The sequence below is a fragment of the Syngnathus scovelli genome, chromosome 2 (genome assembly GCF_024217435.2).
Source record: "Syngnathus scovelli strain Florida chromosome 2, RoL_Ssco_1.2, whole genome shotgun sequence".
NCBI classification, from domain to species: domain Eukaryota; kingdom Metazoa; phylum Chordata; class Actinopteri; order Syngnathiformes; family Syngnathidae; genus Syngnathus; species Syngnathus scovelli.
The window spans coordinates 26483242-26501617 of NC_090848.1; the positions used below are offsets into that span (position 1 = coordinate 26483242).

At 45.1% G+C, this 18376-nt stretch overlaps 1 protein-coding gene and 1 long non-coding RNA gene across 3 annotated transcripts in view; one reads left to right on the forward strand and one right to left on the reverse strand.

Moving 5' to 3' along the window:
* The window catches only part of itpr3 (inositol 1,4,5-trisphosphate receptor, type 3), a 459677-nt gene that overhangs the window by 237701 nt on the left and 203600 nt on the right, over positions 1–18376 (reverse strand). The gene's annotated exons all lie outside the window — the stretch shown is intronic.
* Positions 7131–13004, forward strand: LOC125988710 (uncharacterized). 2 transcript variants are annotated; one of them, XR_007488463.1, is made up of 3 exons: positions 7131–9084; positions 9208–10005; positions 10065–13004. It is a non-coding gene; the product is annotated as an uncharacterized lncRNA (long non-coding RNA). The 2 variants fall into 2 exon arrangements; XR_007488461.1 differs by having other exon boundaries at positions 7131–10005.

Genomic DNA, 18376 nt, shown 5'->3' on the forward strand with positions numbered 1-18376 from the left:
GAGATACGGCTTTGGTTTGTCCGAGCTATGAGATTCGGCTTTGGTTTGTCCGAGCTATGAGATTCGGCTTTGGTTTGTCCGAGCTATGAGATTCGGCTTTGGTTTATCCGAGCTATGAGATACGGCTTTGGTTTGTCCGAGCCATGAGGCCTAAAAAAGCGCTGGAGTTTGTGTGATTGAGTGTGTGACTGGTAGGATAAATTGACTAAAAAGCAGTTCTAGCGTTGATCCATGGCAATAAAACAGGCTAGTAATTTGTTGAAAGGTCAATTTAAACCTGCATTGAGGATCCTCAAAGCAATAGTTAAATAAATAAATAAGTAATAATAGTAATAATAATAATAATAATATTTTTGAGACAAAGAGATTGTATAACCTAAAACTACTAGAATTAATATGGGAAATAAAAACGGTAAATCTCTTGCTCTGCTCTTCTTTAAAACGAGAAGTTCATGGCAAGTAGATTTCTTAATTGTATGCAATATATGCCGAAGTGGAAGAGAAAGTATGGAGTAGAAAGGAAGTTGAGAGTTCAAGTGGTAAAGAAATGCAACTTGCTTCTAGAAGATAAATAAATTAAATTAGAATGTGCTGTCCTCGTGTGCATGGGAGGGACCAGCTCATGATCGACCACAGGAAATGGCCAGCCTGTGACGAATCATTGGTGCTGGGAACTACCTTTTGCGTGCGAGAGCTGTGCATGTGTGTGCGTATGTTAAAATGATGAACATTGGCTAAAGTTTTAGTATAAAAAAAATTTTGCTAGACTGTGGTCTATCCAATTTGCACAGCAGAACAGAAATGATTTTGAAAGATAAAAATGAGAGGAAAAAGAGAGAAATCTGTTTGCAAGCAGAAACTAATCCACACTAGTGCATGTAAAGTGTCGAGCCCACATGAGAAATTCGAAGAAAAAAAAATGACAGAACATGCTTTCAGGAATTGGAAGAAGCTAAATTGTGAATTTAAGATTTTGCAATGCTACATTTAATAGGAATAATTGATTGGTTGTGTTATAAGATTATGCAAAATTCTAATTGCAAGCTAAATCTGAGCGATTGAGTTCTTCAAATTTAAAAACAAAGAAAAATTCAGATTAATTTGCCAATTGTTTGTTTTAGTTGAGTTTTTTTTTGAATTGGTGGATTGTTCTACCAGGAAACCTGAGTTGAAAATGATATATGAATGTTGTGTGGTGAGCTTGGATGAATTGGGACCGATGTGATAGGAAGACTCCTTTTTGGAGACTGTGTGAGATACATATGATGAGCATTGATGAATGATTGCCTGAATGAAAGGTTGAATGGTTGAAGTCGTTGGCGACTACTATGGAAAATTAGTAGAGCGACTTTGATGAAAGAATGATTTTGAGCAGGTTGAATGTTAGAAAGAAACACGTAACTTTTGGATTGATAATTAACTAGAAAAAAAATGGAGAACCAGTAACACATGTAGAAGATGTGTGAACTGAGAAATTAAGAAGCGTTTTGGAAAGAAAGTCAAACTAAATGATGATGAAATCATATGTAGTACTACAAAACTTTACTACATATGGATTCTCTAAATCATACAATTGAGTAAAATAAAACATACGTTTTGATTTGTATTCAAATTTCTAAGATTCTTGTGATAAACAATGAGAAAACGATTGAAAAGTAACTAAAGAAACTACAACAAAGTGAAAATGTCTAATCATTTGCTAGCTGAGTCGCTCCCCATTCGGGGAGGCCATCCATTTACTTGCTAAGCTAGTTGTCAAAACAGGGGCAAGATTAGAGAAGGGCATCTATAAATGACCTACCCTACCAAAGAACCTATGCAAATGGGCTGCAATATTGAGCCATGGTGCGCGTCACATGGCTCAAGAGGAGGGATAGTGGGGCAGGTCAGTCAGCTTTATACAACATATGGATTTGATTCATATTCAAAATATTTTCAAAACAAAACAAACATTTTTTTTTTGTAGAGCTTGTTTAAAAAAAAAAAACTCCTATTTGCCAGTTAAATGGGCACTACAATTGACTACGAGAGTTGCAAGCAACAGATGAAGAGCAGTCCTGGGCAGATTATCTAATCAGGACGCTCAAACTGAAAGATGTGTCCAATGCAAATTTACTGCCGCCTGATCTCTCCCCCTCACAGGTGGACAACCCTCAGGTTCACTGTGAGAGCTCACACACAGGAGGCGTGCTATGTGTGTTCGAAACTCCCCCCTTCCTCCACGCAAGTTCGCTTGGAGGCCAGAGCAATGAATGTCACTGAAGCGAAACGTATGGCATCCATGGGAGGAGTTGGATATCAACGCCGAGCAGTCACAATCAGTGATGCCGACCCATCCCACTCTGGACTTGCAGACGGTGCCTATGATGAACACTTCTGGGCAAATCTCAATGTGACTGTTAAAGGACGAACAATACCACAAGTGGCCTACACAGAGAGACCAGCTGGAGTGAATTACACATGTTACATCCAAGGTGGTTTATCCGATGCTGCCCGCCAACTGGACAGGAGTGTGTGCACCAGTGTGGGTGACAGACCACACCTACAGGATATGACATCATCAGCTGACAGGAGCACACAACTCTTCTGGACTCGACGCAGAGCAGTTGCAACCTTTGACCCTCATGACCCTGTCTGGGGTGCGAACGTTCCAGATGACCATAAAGTATGGTCCGTCGGAGACAAAGTTGTCCTTGCGCTCTTCCCTCAGATGTACTGTTTCTGTGTTTTTCTTTTTCTTTTTTATTGATAGCATTCTGGTCGCCTGTGGCAACGGGGCCGTGTAAGAATTTTCCTGCTAATGACATCTGGCCAGCAGGTTTTTCGCTTACACAATAAGTTTGATCTGGGGTATTGAGGTAATGCCTCATCTTCACTGGAAAGTGTTGCTATCATTGTTTGTTGTTTTTATTTTTACCATTCTACTTTCTTCATTATACGTATATATATATATATGTGTTTTTTTTTCCTCCTTGCTTGTCTTTGTTGTTTGGGGTGACATAATCATATGATAAATCAGGAGGGAGATGTTAGGGTTTTCAGGTTAGTTTGATCCTATGATTATGTTGGAATGTAGACTGTAATGATTAAATCAATCCTGTCTTGCCCTCACAATGTAATGATTAAATCAATCCTGTCTTGCCCTCACAATGTAATGATTAAATCAATCACGTCTGGCCCTCACAATGTAATAATTAAATCAATCACGTCTGGCCCTCACAATGCAGAGTCTGTTTCCCACAATAGTGTAAAACACCCCCTGCTCTGATCTTATCAGAGGCCGGGGGTTCACCAAACCTGTCCACTCACCCCCACTCTGTTCCTCCTAATAAATATGCCCTTGCAGGGAGGAGACCTTTAGACTTCATTCGATAATCGCTGTTCAGACAGCGACGAATGGACTCTCCACCTGCAGGTGTCTAAAAGAACTTGCTTGTCTTCTGTTTCGTTCTTGCAAAATAAGTTGGAGTGAGCAAATCTCTAACACAAGAGGTCCAAGTCAGACTGACCACACAGTGTACAGATGGCTTTCTCCGCTTACAGGCGTAAAATGGCCAAACTGTCTCACGTGTGGTTCTTGCAAAGAAGTTAGAGTGAGCAACACTCCAACATTTTGGTGCCGTGACCCGGATTCCAACATACCCGCTGCTGACGAACAGAGGACAACGTGCTGCATACCTTCGACGGGCCAGAGTCCATTTAGCAGGACCTGGTAAAGAAAGACCTTGGAAGACAATTCTTCGCTGGGCCAGCATCTTAGGTCTGCCTTCGTCTGACAACAGTGGACTGACGGGATGCGGAAGTGCAACGACCCAAGAGACAAGTAAGTTAACGGCCGATGTGAGGTGAAAGCGCTAATGTGAAATGTTTAAGTGAAAAGTGCACAATATACAGCTTGGGTTTAAGTCCCAGTGGAAGGAACAGGTTAAGAAAAACAGAACTTTTTCATTAATCGAAGAAGTGCGTAGATTCTTCTTTGTCTGTTTTTCCAAGCCATGTGATACGGCCTTGGTTTGTCCGAGCCATGAGGACGGCTTTGGTTTGTCCGAACTAAGAGATACAGCTTGGGTTAGAGTCCGAGTGGAAGGAACGGGCTAAGAAACACAGAACTTCTTTTTTTTAATCAAAGAAGAGCGTAGATTGTTCTTTGTCTGTTTTTCCGAGCCAAGAAACAGCTTGGGTTCGAGCCCCAGTGGAAGTAACAGGCTTAGAAAACCAGAGCTTCTTTTTCTTAAACGAAGAAGGGCTTAGATTCTTTTTTGTCCATTTTTCCAAGCTGTTTGGGAGGGTTTTACACCCGCCTTGAATAGGCCTGAAAGAAAAAAAAAGCGCTAGAGTTTGTGTGGTTGATAGTGTGACTGGTAGGATAAATTGACTAAAAAGCAATTTTAGCAATAATCCACGGCAATAAATCAGGCTAGTAATTTGTTAAAAGGTCAATTTAAAGGCCTAGAGACATCCCTTTTTTTTTTCAATTAGAACGGAATTTGATAGAATATATAAAGTGAACACATTTGCCGCATTGGAAATTAAAAATGGACACCGATTACTAAGAATAAAGCTAAAATGAAATGCCAGTTTATCGATCGGGTCCCGCACGAAGCCACACCGGCGGCGCCATTACTGTGACGTCACAAGTTGTACATCTGGATGTCAACAAACCCAAACAACATGGCAGATGATAGCGACAGCTCCGTTTCTAGCGGCAATATTAGCATCATTTTATCCGATTCAGAAACCTCTTTTGACGCAGAATATGATGAATCTAGCAGTTCACTTGGGCTGAGCTGAGCACATTTTCTGAATTGTGCCCCTCCCGTCATTCTGGTTAGGTTGGCATAGTAAAAAGTGCTCTTGGGGGCTTTAGAGTGCCGAGTTGAAGACATGACCACCTGCAACGTTTGGTTTAGGTTTTATAAGCATTTTTAATTTTATTGCTTAAATCGCATTTTCTCGACAAGCTGAGCACGTTTTCTGAATTGTGTCTCTCCCGTCACTGTGGTTAGGTTGGCATAGTAAAAAGTTCTCAGGGGGCTTTAGAGTGCCGAGTTGACCACTGCGCATGGAGAAATGAACATCTGCAGCGCTTGGTTTAGGTTTTAGGCGCATTTTTAATTTTATTGCTTAAATCGCATTTTTTCGACGAGCTGAGCACGTTTTCTGAATTGTGCCCCTCCCGTCACGCGTCGACATACTTTTCAAAGTCAAAGTCTCAAAGTCTCCTTTATTGTCAATTCCTCCGCATGTCAAGACACACAAAGAGATTGAAATTACGTTTCTCACTATCCCAGGGTGACAAGACAGAGTTCACAACGCACATACAAGTAAACAACACAGGAAAATTAAAACAAGAAGATGAACAATAAGAGTGATAACACGCTAGCCGCTCCTGATGCACAGCAGAGTCCGGAAAGATGACAGTCAACTAGGCCACTGTGAACACGAGCACACAGCAGGCACGCACTGTCCGGTTCGTGGATCCTATCAGGCGAACGCAACCCATCTTGTCGTCCCCCGAACAAACGTACGCCAGGAGAATGGAAGGCACGGCTAGGCGAGCTGGGTTGGCCGCAAACCTGGCCCGACGTCTCCGCGCTGGCCCCTCTTCTCTCTTTGTTTACATTGACTGAAGCTAAACGCGTACAACTTGAGATTTCATGAGACGTCACTTCCGGCTGGCGGCTCGGTGCAGTCAAACTCGTCTGCGCGGCAAATTTAAATTATATTTTTTCAGAGCAACAGCTTCCTTTTCGTTGTTTCGATCGTCAATTTATATTTATAAGCCCATAAGCTAACTAAAACCGATTTATACATATACCGGTGTCTCTGGGCCCTTAAACCTGCATTGAGGATCCTCAAAGAAAAAAAAACGTAAAAACCTAAAATACTAAATTAATATGGGAAATGAAAACTGTAAACCTCTAAATAAAGGAGCTCTTGACGGAGATGAGAAGTACATGACGAGTAGATTTCTTAATTGTATGTGATATATGCCGAAGTGGCAGAAAAAGTATGGAGTAGAAGGAAAGGTGAAAGTTGAAATGTGGAAGAAGTGGTAGAAGTTTTGGAGGAGAGTGTGGCTAGGAAGAAAAGAGACTGAGAAAGGAAAGAAAAGAGAGAGAATTCAAATGTGCAAAAAAGTGTTTGAGTGTCACAGGAGAGAAGAGAACAAAAACAAGAGACAAAACATAGAAAGATGAAAAGTGATGAGGCCGCAAGTATATTTGTCAGACCGAAAGACAATGAGGCCAGAGTGCGCAGGTTCACTGTTCCAGCCGCAGCTCAAGGCTACAGAGCAGCAAGAGGAGCTTTAATAATAATAATAATAATAATAATAATAATAATAATAATAGAGGGGCGGCTCGGTGGCGCACTGGGTAGCACGTCCGCCTCACAGTTAGGAGGGTGCGGGTTCGATTCCACCTCCGGCCCTCCCTGTGTGGAGTTTGCATGTTCTCCCCGGGCCCGCGTGGGTTTTCTCCGGGCACTCCGGTTTCCTCCCACATTCCAAAAACATGCTTGGTAGGCCGATTGAAGACTCCAAATTGTCCCTAGGTGTGAGTGTGAGTGCGATTGGTTGTCTGTCTCTGTGTGCCCTGCGATTGGCTGGCAACCAGTTCAGGGTGTCCCCCGCCTACTGCCCGATGACGGCTGGGATAGGCTCCAGCACGCCCGCGACCCCCGTGGGGACTAAGCGGTTCAGAAAATGGATGGATGGATGGATGGATAATAATAGATCAGTTTTATACAGCGCTTTTCTAAATACTCAAAGCCGCTTTACATAGAGAATTCACGCATAATCGCGCACACACACTCACACACGCACACACACGCACACACACACGCACACACACACAAGATGAGTTAGGTGTCATAAGCAGAGTTGAAGAGATGGGTATTGAGATGGTGTTTAAAGGAGTGTAGGGAGTCAGCATTACAAATGGTCAGAGAGTTTCAGAGAGTGGGGGCAGAAATGGCAAAGGCTCTATCCCCAATGGTCCGGTATTTGGTCGAAGTAGTGGGGGTGAGTAGGTTGGCGTCAGCAGAGCGGAGTTGGCGGGTGGGGGTATAGCGATGCAGGAGTTCACACAGGTAGGGGGTGGGGGGGGGGGGCAAAGTTGTTTAGGGCCTTGTATGTGGTGAAAAGGATTATCGGAAGCCAGTGAAGATGACGGACGACAGGGGTGATGTGCTGTCTGCTGGGTGAGCGGATGAGCAGTCGGGCAGCAGGGTTTTGAACATATTGCAGTTTGTGAAGGACAGTTGAGGGGAGACCATACAGGATGCTATTGCAGTAGTCTAGTCTGGAGGTGATATTGATTGATAATGCACGAATTAATGTCTCTGCTGCAGGGGTGGAAAGAAAGGGTCAAAGGCGTGCAATGTTTCGTTGATGAAAGAAGGATGTTTTTGTAACGTGGTTGATATGTGGTTTGAAAGAGAGTATAGGGTCCATATAAATTCCAAGATTTTTGACTAGGGGGGAGGGAGTGACAGAGTGGCCGTCAATGCAGAGTGTGAAGTTTGGTAGGTGGGGAGGCTGGATTTAGGACCGAAGATGATGATCTCCGATTTGTTACTGTTTAGTTTGAGCAAGTTTTGAGTCATCCAGTCTTTCTATTTGGATGACGTCATGATGGCGCTGCGGATAGCCGCCACGGTGAGTCGCTCTTTGTAACTTTGTCTTATTTTGTGTGTTTTCTGTGTCCTCTGCTGTCCATCCCAGATCACTTTTACCAGAGAAGCGCTGTTAAACATTGGACAGTCCTCTCCTGGTATTTTTTTCTCCTGTTCTCTCTGATCCAGACTGTTTGACGGAGATTTTAGCCGGAGCGGCGGTGCTATACAAGCTAGCACGTCGAAGACGACGCGGCAAACGCGCCAGAGCCCTCGTACAGCTGAGGCAGAGAGGGTTCCGTTCTGCCCTACCATCAATTCATCTGGCGAATGTCCGCTTCCTGGCGAACAAGATGGACGAACTGCTGCTCCTCACTTCAAGGAACACGGACTTCAGCAGATCCGCCGCGCTGTGCTTCGTTGAAACGTGGCTTGACTGACGCACCCCCCACCACGCCGTGGAGTTAACTTGGTTTCGGCTAATGCGTGCAGATCGCAGCGCGGAGCTCACCGGAAAATCAAAGGGAGGTGGTCTCTGTTTCTATATTAATGAACGTTGGTGTAATGATGTCACGGTGTTGAAAGAGTCTTGCAGCCCTCTCCGAGAAACACTTTTCATAAACTGCCGGCCGTTCTATTCACCACGGTAGTTCTCCTCGATCGTCATGGCGGCTGTTTACATTCCATCACACGCACGTGCGAGTGAAGCCATGCAGATCCTGGCTGACCAGGTGACAGACATGGAGAAACTTTTACTAAATTCACTAATCATTGTTCTGGGTGATTTTAACAGGGTGAACCTCGCACACGAACTCCCCAAATACAGACAGCACATAACATGTCCCACCAAAGGGGCACAGACACTAGACAACTGCGACACCGTAATTAAGGATGCATACCACTCTGTGGCTCGCGCAGCTTTAGGACTCTCAGACAACTGTCTAGTTCATCTGATCCTGGCCTACAGGCAGAAATTAAAAACTTCTAAGCCTGTGGTGAGGACTGTGAGGAAGTGGACAGTGGAGTCAAGGCACGACCTCCAAGCCTGCTTTCACTGCACCGATTGGGGAGTTTTTGAAGCTGCAACTTCAGACCTGCATGAACTCACTGACACGGTCACATCATCAGTTTTTGTGAGGATCTACGTATGTGTGCAGACTAAGACCTTCTGGACGTACAACAACGACAAACCTTGGTTTATACCGAACCTCAGGAGGCTGCGCAAAGTCAAGGAGGAGGCCTACAGGAGCGGCGATCGGGACCTGTTCAAGCAGAACAGAAACTCACTGAACTGAGAGGTCAGGAAAGCCAGGAGGTGTTACGGGGAGAGCCTAGAGAGACACCTCTCTGCCAATCCTGATCCCTCAACAGTGTGGAAAGGTCTGCAGAGCATCACGGGCTTCAAGAAACAAACCCCCTGTCATGTGGAGAGCCCAAGGCTTGCAAACCAGCTAAACAGGTTCTACTGTAGGTTTGAGTGGTCCTCCCACACAACAGGACCTCCTGCAGCACAATCAACATACTTACCTCCCCCCACAACCACTCTGTCCACACCTCCATCATCGTTTTCACCTACTCTCTCTCTTGCAGAGGCCGCGCCCACGCTCCAGATCCGCGAGGAAGAAGTGCGCCAGATGTTCCGGAGACAAAGATCAGGAAGGCACCGGGCCTAGACGGCGTGTCACCTTCCTGCTTGAAAGTCTGTGCTGAACAGCTGGTACCCACCTTTGCACGGATCTTCAACCGTTCCCTGGAGCTGTGTGAGGTGCCCTTGTGCTTCAAGAGCTCCACCATCGTTCCAGTGACCAAGAAGCCTGCCATCACAGATTTGAATGACTATAGACCTGTCGCTCTGACATCTGTGGTCATTAAATCTTTCGAGAGGTTAGTGTTAAACGGATGTCACGGGCCCCCTGCTTCACCCCCTCCAGTTTGCCTACCGGGCAAACAGGTCGGTGGATGATGCGGTCAACATGGGACTGCACTACATCCTGCACCACCTGGACACCCCAGGAACGTACGCCAGAATCCTGTTTTTGGAATTCTGCTCGGCGTCCAACACCATCGCTCCTGACATCCTCCAACAGAAGCTCATCCAGCTCGCGGTGCCTGCCTCCACCTGTCTGACACCCGGACCACCAATACTGGCGACCCTCAGGGGTGCGTCCTCTCCGCACTGCTCTTCTCTCTCTACACCAACGATTTCTCCTCAGGTGACTCTCCTGTGAAGCTCCTGAAGTATGCAGGTGACACCGCTCTCATCGGACTGATCCGGGACGGTGACGAGACTGCGTACAGACAAGAGGTGGAGCGGCTGGTCCACTGGTGCAGCCAAAACCACCTGGAGCTGAACCCACTCAAGACCGTGGAGATGACAGTGGACTTCAGGTGAGACCCTTCACCACTTTCACCCCTCACTATCCGCAGTAATACTATTCTCTCCACAGACACCTTCAAGTTCCTGGGAACCACACTCTCTCGGGACCTGAAATGGACCGGCCACATAGACTTTATCCGGAAGAGGGCCCAGCAGAGCCTGTTCTTCCTGAGACAGCTAAAGAAGTTCAACCTGCTGCGGGAGCTGCTGAAGACCTTCTACACTGCCATCATCCAGTCTGTTCTCTGCACCTCCATCACTGTCTCCATCATTCTCCAAACAAGACAAGCACAGACTGCAACGGACAATCAGGACTGCAGAAAAGATAATTGGAATCAATCTCCCATCTATCCAAGACTTGTACCTGTCCAGGACGAGGAATCGTGCAAGTAACATCTCTACAGACCCTTCTCACCCGGGTTGCAGTCTGTTAGAGTCTCTTAGAGTCTCCTGCTCTCCACAGCTTTTTTGAATTGTCTACACTATTGTACTATGTGTCCTCTCTGCATCAATTGCAGCCTGGTCATCCTGGAAGAGGGATCCTCCCATCTGTTGTCTCTTCTCAAGGTTTCTCATTTCCCCTAGTTGGAGTCTTGAGTTTTTCCTTGCCCTCCTGGGAGTTTAAGATCAGGGGATGTTTGAGAATATTTGTCATTTTTCATACGTCCTGAGTGTTGTTAGTCACCTAAATGTTGAACAGAGGTTGTGATGTACCAAAGTCAAATTCCGTGTTTGGCATGCTCAAACATAGTGAATAAAAATTCTTGAATCTTGATGTTTGTGAGGCAGCAAGTGAGGGTGGAGAGAATGGTAGGGGAAATGGTTTTAGTGGTGATGTAGAGTTGTGTATCGTCGGCGTAACACTGGAATTTGAGACCATGACGGCGGATGATGTGTCCAATGGGAAGCATGTACAGTGTGAAGAGAATGGGGCCCAGAACTGATCCTTGTGGGACTCCGTGTGCAACAGGGGTGGTGTGGGATTTGTGTTGGTCAATGGTGATGTAGTGACATTTGTCAGACAGGTAGGATTTGAACCAGGAGAGGGCGGTGTTGGTGATGCCGATGGATTCTAGACGGATGAAAATAATTGAGTGGTTTACTGTGTCAAAGTCAGCACTGAGGTCGAGGAGGAGGATGGTGAGAGAACCATAGTCACAGGAAGGCAGGAGATCATTTGTGACTTTAAGTAGGGCCGTTTCAGTGCTGTGGTGAGTACGGAAACTAGATTGGAATGGTTCATACAGGTTATTTGAGAGGAGGTGGGTCTTGAGCAGTGTTCCCTCTAATTTTTCAAGTGTCTGTCAAACACACCCTGTGCACAGTGTGTGCAACACCAGATTATATTAAATAAATAAATTAAATAAATAAATAAATAAATAATTGATCGGAAACCAGCTGATGGGGACAAGGACTGGGCGGACGAATTTAATTTGTTCTTCAACAGATTTGGTTCTGCCTTCCCCCCGCCCCTTCACCTCGCTTCACACCTCATTCTGCCACCTTCGACACTCCAGCCCCCCTGCCAGCTCATCAACCCCCTCTCACCCCCCCTCAAGTCACTCTTCTGTCTCCACTTCATCACCCCGGTCTTCCGACATTCCCCTCTCCTTTACAGATCTTTAGGTGAGAAGTCACCTCAGAAAGATCAAGGCAGTGAAGGCCCCGGGCCCAGACAGCATCTGTCCGAGACTGCTCAAGGAATGTGCGGACCAGCTGAGTGGCATGGTCATGTACCTATTCAACCTGAGCCTGAACAAGGTCCCAGAACTGTGGAAGACGTCCGGTGTGGTCCCCATACCGAAGGTGCCGCGCCCCAAGCAGCCTAACCAATTCAGGCCTATTGCCTTGACTTCCCACCTGATGAAGACTATGGAGAGGATCATCCTGGGTCACCTGCGTTCACTAGTGGGAGCGCAGCTGGACCCACTGCAGTTTGCTTACCGGCCTGGTGTTGGGGTGGACAATGCAGTGATTTATTTACTGCACAGAACACTGTTTCACCTGGAGGACAACAGGAGCACTGGGAGAATTATGTTCTTCAATTTCTCCAGCGCTTTTAACACCATCCAACCGTCACTGGTGAAGATGGAGAAGGCCGGTGAGGACCAGCGCCTGACTGCATGGACAACGGACTTCCTCACCGACTGGCCGCAGTATGTGAGGTTACATCGCTGTGAGTCCGACGTGATGCGCCCCAGGATACGGTGCTCTCTCCTTTCATTTTCACCCTGTTCACTTCAGACTTTACCCACGACACCGCTCACTGCCACATCCAGAAGTTCTCCGACGACACGGCCATTGTTGGATATGTCCCGGAGGTGAATGATCTGGATTATAGGGCGGTCATCAAGGACTTTGTCAGCTGGTGTGAGCTCAACCAGCTTCAACTGTACATCAGCAAGACGAAGGAGTTGATTGTGAGCTTCGGGAGGACAGCACCCATCTTCACTCCGGTGACCATCCAGGGATCGGACATTGAGGTAGTGGAGAACTACAAATTCCTGGGTGTCCGCCTTAACAACAAACTGGACTGGACTGATCACACCCACACCCGTACAAAAAGGGCCAGAGTCGCCTCCACCTGCTGAGGAGACTGAGGTCTTTCGGTGTGTGCAGGGCTCTCTTCTGGAGCTTTTATGACTCTGTGGTGGGCTCAGCCATCCTCTACACTGCGGTCTGCTGGGGTAGGGGCAGTACTGACCGGGACAGGGGGAGACTGAATAAGATGGTCAGAAGAGTGAGCTCTGTCCTGGGCTGTCCCCTGGACTCCATTGATGTTGTGGGTGAGAGGAGGACGTTGATTAAGCTTAAATCCATCATGGACAACACCTCTCACCCCCTCCATGAGATTGTGCAGTCACTGAGCAGCTCCTTTAGCGGCAGACTTTTGCACTCTCGGTGTAGGAAGGAACGGTTCCGCAGGTCCTTCATTCCCTCTGCTGTCAGACTTTACAACATGCATGGCACCTGATAAAATGAATGTGTTTCTATGTCTCTACTCGCAGCACTTGTGTTTGTCCTTGTCTGTTATTTAATTGCACTCATATGCGCTGCTGTGACAAGTGAATTTCCCCGCTGTGGAATGAATAAAGTTCAATCAATCAATCAATCAATCAATCAATCAATCAATCAATCAATCAATCAATCGAACAAACAAATGAAAATAAATGAATAAATAAATGAATAAATAAATAAATAAATAAATAACAACACAACACAATACAATACAATAATACTGTAAATGAGAACTTTAACTTGCTCGTGGTCAGATTTTGTTTTGTGTGACAGCTCGTTCCTTTTTTGTCGGTCTATTGCACTATCTCACAATAATGTACCGATCTCCCGTCCCATCTTGAGTCTTTGTACAATTCCAACAGCTTTAATGACATTTCTGCTGAATGTGATGCTTGAGGTAGTCCAACTTCCATTCCTTCCATATTTTTGCCTCTGTAAACTCGCCCGCCACTTTGGCTTCACTGCATATTTGGCAGAGACCTTTCTCATTCGAAAAAGAGAAAATCTCACTCAGTTTCACCGTTTCCTCTTGTACTTGCACACACTCCGACAGCCAGTCAATCTTAAAAGAACTAACGCATCTTATTTATTTTGGCTTGGCGAGTGGATGTGTCGCTGCTCATTTGTTTCGCCATGATTAGCTAATTTAGCATTTGCATCGCTTGACTGTCGCCGCGCTGTCATTAGCTCGCTAACCTGCACGTCACGGATGAGCAGGACACATGTTCAGGCACTGTCAATCCTATGACTGGCTATGTAGCGTAAGTAAACCATATCATTGGCTGGACACCTGATAGCGGGGGAACAGATGATGAAAAGAATGTGGGTCTAGGTTGTGGGGTAGTAGAGGGGATGATGCGAGTTGATGGTAGATTTTTTCTATTTTAGAGTTGAAAAATGACAAAAGTGTGTCACATTTCTCTGGGGTGAATGATGATGAAGTGTTGTCGTGGGCTTTGAGGAGTTTGTTTATGGTTGAAAACAGGGAACGTGGGCTTGAAGAACCAGAGTGGATGATACCAGAGTAATTAGATGAGCGGGCTTTGTTAAGGGCTGATTTATAATGATGCATAAGGTCTTTGTCAGCAAGGACATCTACTGTGAGACCGGGTTTCTTGCATAATCGTTCTAGCTGTCGAAGTTGTTTCTTAAGTTTATGAAGTTCTCGGTTGAACCAGGGTGCTGAGTGGGTAAAGGTGACTGTTTTGGTTTTCAGAGGAGCTTCTGTGTTGAGGGAGGTAGACAGAATGTTTTAAGTGTTGACAAGATCTGTGGGGGTTGTTTTTTTTTTTTTTTTTTGGGGGGGGGGGCGGAAAGTGTTTTTGATATGCAGGTGGAGAGAGTGTCTGGGCAGATGGACTTGAGGTTGTGAAAGATGATTGTGCAGTTTTGTTTTGGTTCAGGGGTGGAGGTATCAATGTCACATAAGATGGCTAAATGGTCAGATATGGTGAGATTGAAGCTAGAAATATTGTGGATGTGGAGGCCATTGCAGCAGACCAGGTCTAGGGTGCGTCCATGCTTGTGGGTAGGGAAGGTAATGTGTTGAGTGAAGCCGGAGCAATTGAGAAAATCCACGAAGTCCATAGAATGTTTATAGTCTAGAGAAGGGGGAAGCGCGGGAACGAGCCGGCGAACCTCGGCCGGCGTGTAATGGAGAACCATGACGGACGCGGAGAAGTAGCAGATCCTGGAGATGAGTGGAGGTGTTTTGCCTCAGCCGAAAGCCAGATGGTGAAGAAGGGCGAGCAGCAACAGCGGTGGCCCCGACGGCGGCGCGCCGGGCCCGGCGCTGGGGGCAGGCAGCTGTGGCAGCGCCGGCCGGCGAAGCGCCCACCCGTGTCCAGGTAGCGTCGATGGCTTCCACGCCGAACCTCACAACATCGGCAAGTCCAGCCAGCACACAGCACACACAGATCCCGCAGGGGGTTCTGAAGCTGTAACCTAACTTTTTCGGCGGGTAATCCGGTTTGAGATCGAGATAGAAGTCGGAGCAGCAGAAGTTGGAGCAGAGAGAAGCGGCAGCCAGGTGCGGCAGCCAGGTGCATCAGCATCCTCACACATGCCCAATCAAGATGCACATCAACCAGGCAATCTCAGTGGAGCTTTCAGCTCCTATGCATAACGTATTCAGATTTAAAAGACCTAAAGCCTACCCCATATAACAGCAAAACATGTCATTGTCAGATTACTGGAACATTATTTAGATTATTAGAACTCCTGTCCATACAAGAAACATGACAATGCTGATGTATCCCCAATGACAAATGGCCAGGGATCAAATTACGTGTGAACACTAAAGTAAAAATTTGCAAATCAAGTGGTAAAGAAATGCAACTTGCTTCTAAAAGATAAATAAAGAAATAAAAATTGCTTCTAAAAGATAAATAGAGAATTGGAATGTGCTGTGCTCGTGTGTGTGGGCGGGGACCGGCTTCATGATTGATTGCAGGAAATGGCCAGCCTGTGATGAATCATTTATGCCCCCCGCCCCCCTGTGCCTATGTGTGTGTCTATGTGTTAAAATGATGAAGTTGGCTAAATTTGTTTTCAAAGAAATTTGCTGGACTGTGGTATTTTCGATTTGCACCGCAAAACGGAAACAATTTTGAAAAAGAAAAAAGAGAGGAAAAGAAAGACATTTGTTTGTGGGCCACACTAGTGCACATTAGTGTCTCGCCCTTATGAGAACTTTGAGAGAAAGAGAGAACATGCTTTTGTGGAATTGGATGAAGCAAAATTGTGAATTTAAGACATTGATTGCAATGCTAAATTTAAGAGGAATAATGATAATAGGAATAATTGATTGAGTTAAATCCGAGAGATTGAGTTGGCTAAATTTAAAAAAACGAAGAAAAAAAATTCAAATTTATTTGCCAGCAAATTATTTTGTGTTGTTTTTTTTTAAGATTGGTGATTGTTTTATCAAGAACCTTGGGAAAAATTACGATAAGGAACGTGAGTTGAGAATGATATATGAATGTTGTGTGATGAGCTTGAAGAGAGTGGGACCAATATGTGATGCAAAGGCTCCTTTTTGGAGAATGTGTGAGATGCAAATGAGCAAGGATGAATGATTGACTGGATGAAAGGAAAATACAGGATGAACGGTTGAAGTTGTTGGAGACTACAATGGAAAATTAGTAGAACAACTTTGAAGGAAGACTGATTTTGAGCAAGTTAAATGCTAAGGAAAAAGAGGGTTGATTTTGGATTGATATATAACTGGAGGAAAAAATAGGAAGAAAAAATAAAAATTGGAGAACCAGTGACACATGCAGAAGATGTGTGAACTGGGAAACTGAAAAGTGTTTTGGAAAAAAAAAGGTCAAATTAAATGATGATGGAATCATATGTAGTAAAGAACACATCCTTCCCAAAAGTTTGTCTTAGTGATACTGGACAAGGTGTGAGGCATGGGCGTCGCCAAGCCTCAAAAGGTGGGAGAGTGTAGGAGAGGTAGTGGAAGATAGCAATAATACAACACTTTACGACATGGATGGATTCTCTAATACATTTGGCGTCATACCATTAAGTTAAATTGTTCTCAAACTTTTCAAACTTTTGCTGTAAACATTCGGAAGATAATTGAAAAGTGACTAAAGAAGCTGTGAGGAAGTGATGTAGCTATTGGAAAGGCACGCGCTTATGCCCTTTCCTGACTAATCAACATTTTTTTGACTGATGAGGAGGAGGAATTAGCTGAGCTTCCTGAAAAACTGTAGACAAAGGGCACATCTGATGTAGGACTTTTAATGTCCATCCCCGGGGTACAGATGAAACCAAGATCAGAGTGGCATCCAAAAGTTAAACAATATCCTTTAAAACAGGAGGCAATAAATTGTATTGCCACTGTTATAAACGAGCTTTTGACAGGAGGAATCATTAGAAAGTGCTCAGACTCTCCTTGCAAACACTCCTATTTTTCCAGTTCAAAAGGCCAATGAATTTGAGCAGTGAATGATGCAGTACAGACAAGAGCATCAATTCTGCCCGATCCACCCACAATTCTGAACACTTTGAAACCTAACCAGAAATTTTTCTTAGTAATTGATCTTAGCAATGCATTTTTCTGTGCCTATTCACACCATAGGCACAGACAAAGTCTCAAACAAAAACAGATTAGCAAACAGAATTGCAAAGGCATCAGCAGCAGGGAAACATGGCCATGAAAATGATTTAATAGATTCGAAGGACAACTCATATAAATAATTATACTGATAGACGTTGTTAGTATAGGCCTCTTGGGCACATGTGATTAGCTAGGTAGCTTGAGCTATGCCGTTATATCGCTGTAACCCTTCTCTTGTTTCATTAGCTTTCTCTTCTCTATGACACTCTTTGCACATATGTAGAAGTCGCTCTCAGTCAAGACTACAAGGTCACACATTATAACACAGGCTAGGCAGAGTCGCCTCCTTGCAGGAAGGCGGCCCAGAGTAGTATAAGAGCAGGAACCTTGGCGCTGGGAGTTAGACCTTCTTCCGCATCTCGCAGAAAGGGCTCCACAGCTGTGCATCGATCATTCTGGCATACATTAAATAGTTAAACTGTGAAGGCTGCCTCTTGGTAATTACTGTTAGCATATCGAGCATTAAAGATGAAGAACTGGGAACGAACCTAACAGATGGTGCCGTGACTGTTTTTCGACATCACACCATCCCCGCGGAAATTTCAACAATTCAACTGGGCCCAAAAATAAGGTGAGCAGAATACCTTCTTTTTGATAAGAAAACTTTTTGCCCTATGGGTGTAGATTATTGAAATTTCTGAGAACGAGGATTGCGTTTTATGGTTAAATATCTGCTATAAACTACTAAAAATATTGAAGTAATGAAAAAATAGTGTGAGTTGTGGTAAATGCCAGAATTATCTAAGTTTATGTTCTTTTGAAAGCGCTTGTGATCTGTGTGTGGGATTATGAAAGGCCACTGTGTGGGGTCTGGTAAAGTTCTGTGTTCTGAGTCTGGTAAAGTTCTGAGCTTTGTGTCCACTGTGTGAGGTCACGGAGGGCCACTGTGTGGGGTCTGGTTAAGTTAAAAGAGCTCTGTGTCCAATGTGTGGGGTCACAAAAGGTCACTGTGTGGGACCTGGTTACGTGCGTTGAAAAAAAAAAACAAAAAACAAACGCTTGTGACCACTGTGTGAGGTCATGGATGACCGTTTTAGGTCTTGCTAAATTGAAAGAGCTCTGTGGCCACTTAATGACGTCAAAATCACGTACTTTCTTTTGAAATTGCTGTGGTGATTGTAACGTCCTAAGTGACCTTGTGGGGTTTATAATTAACCGCTAGCCAATTTACTGCTGAGTTTTGTTGCTCTGTGGTTGCTCTGGTGGTTGTGAGTTCATAATTGACCACTGTG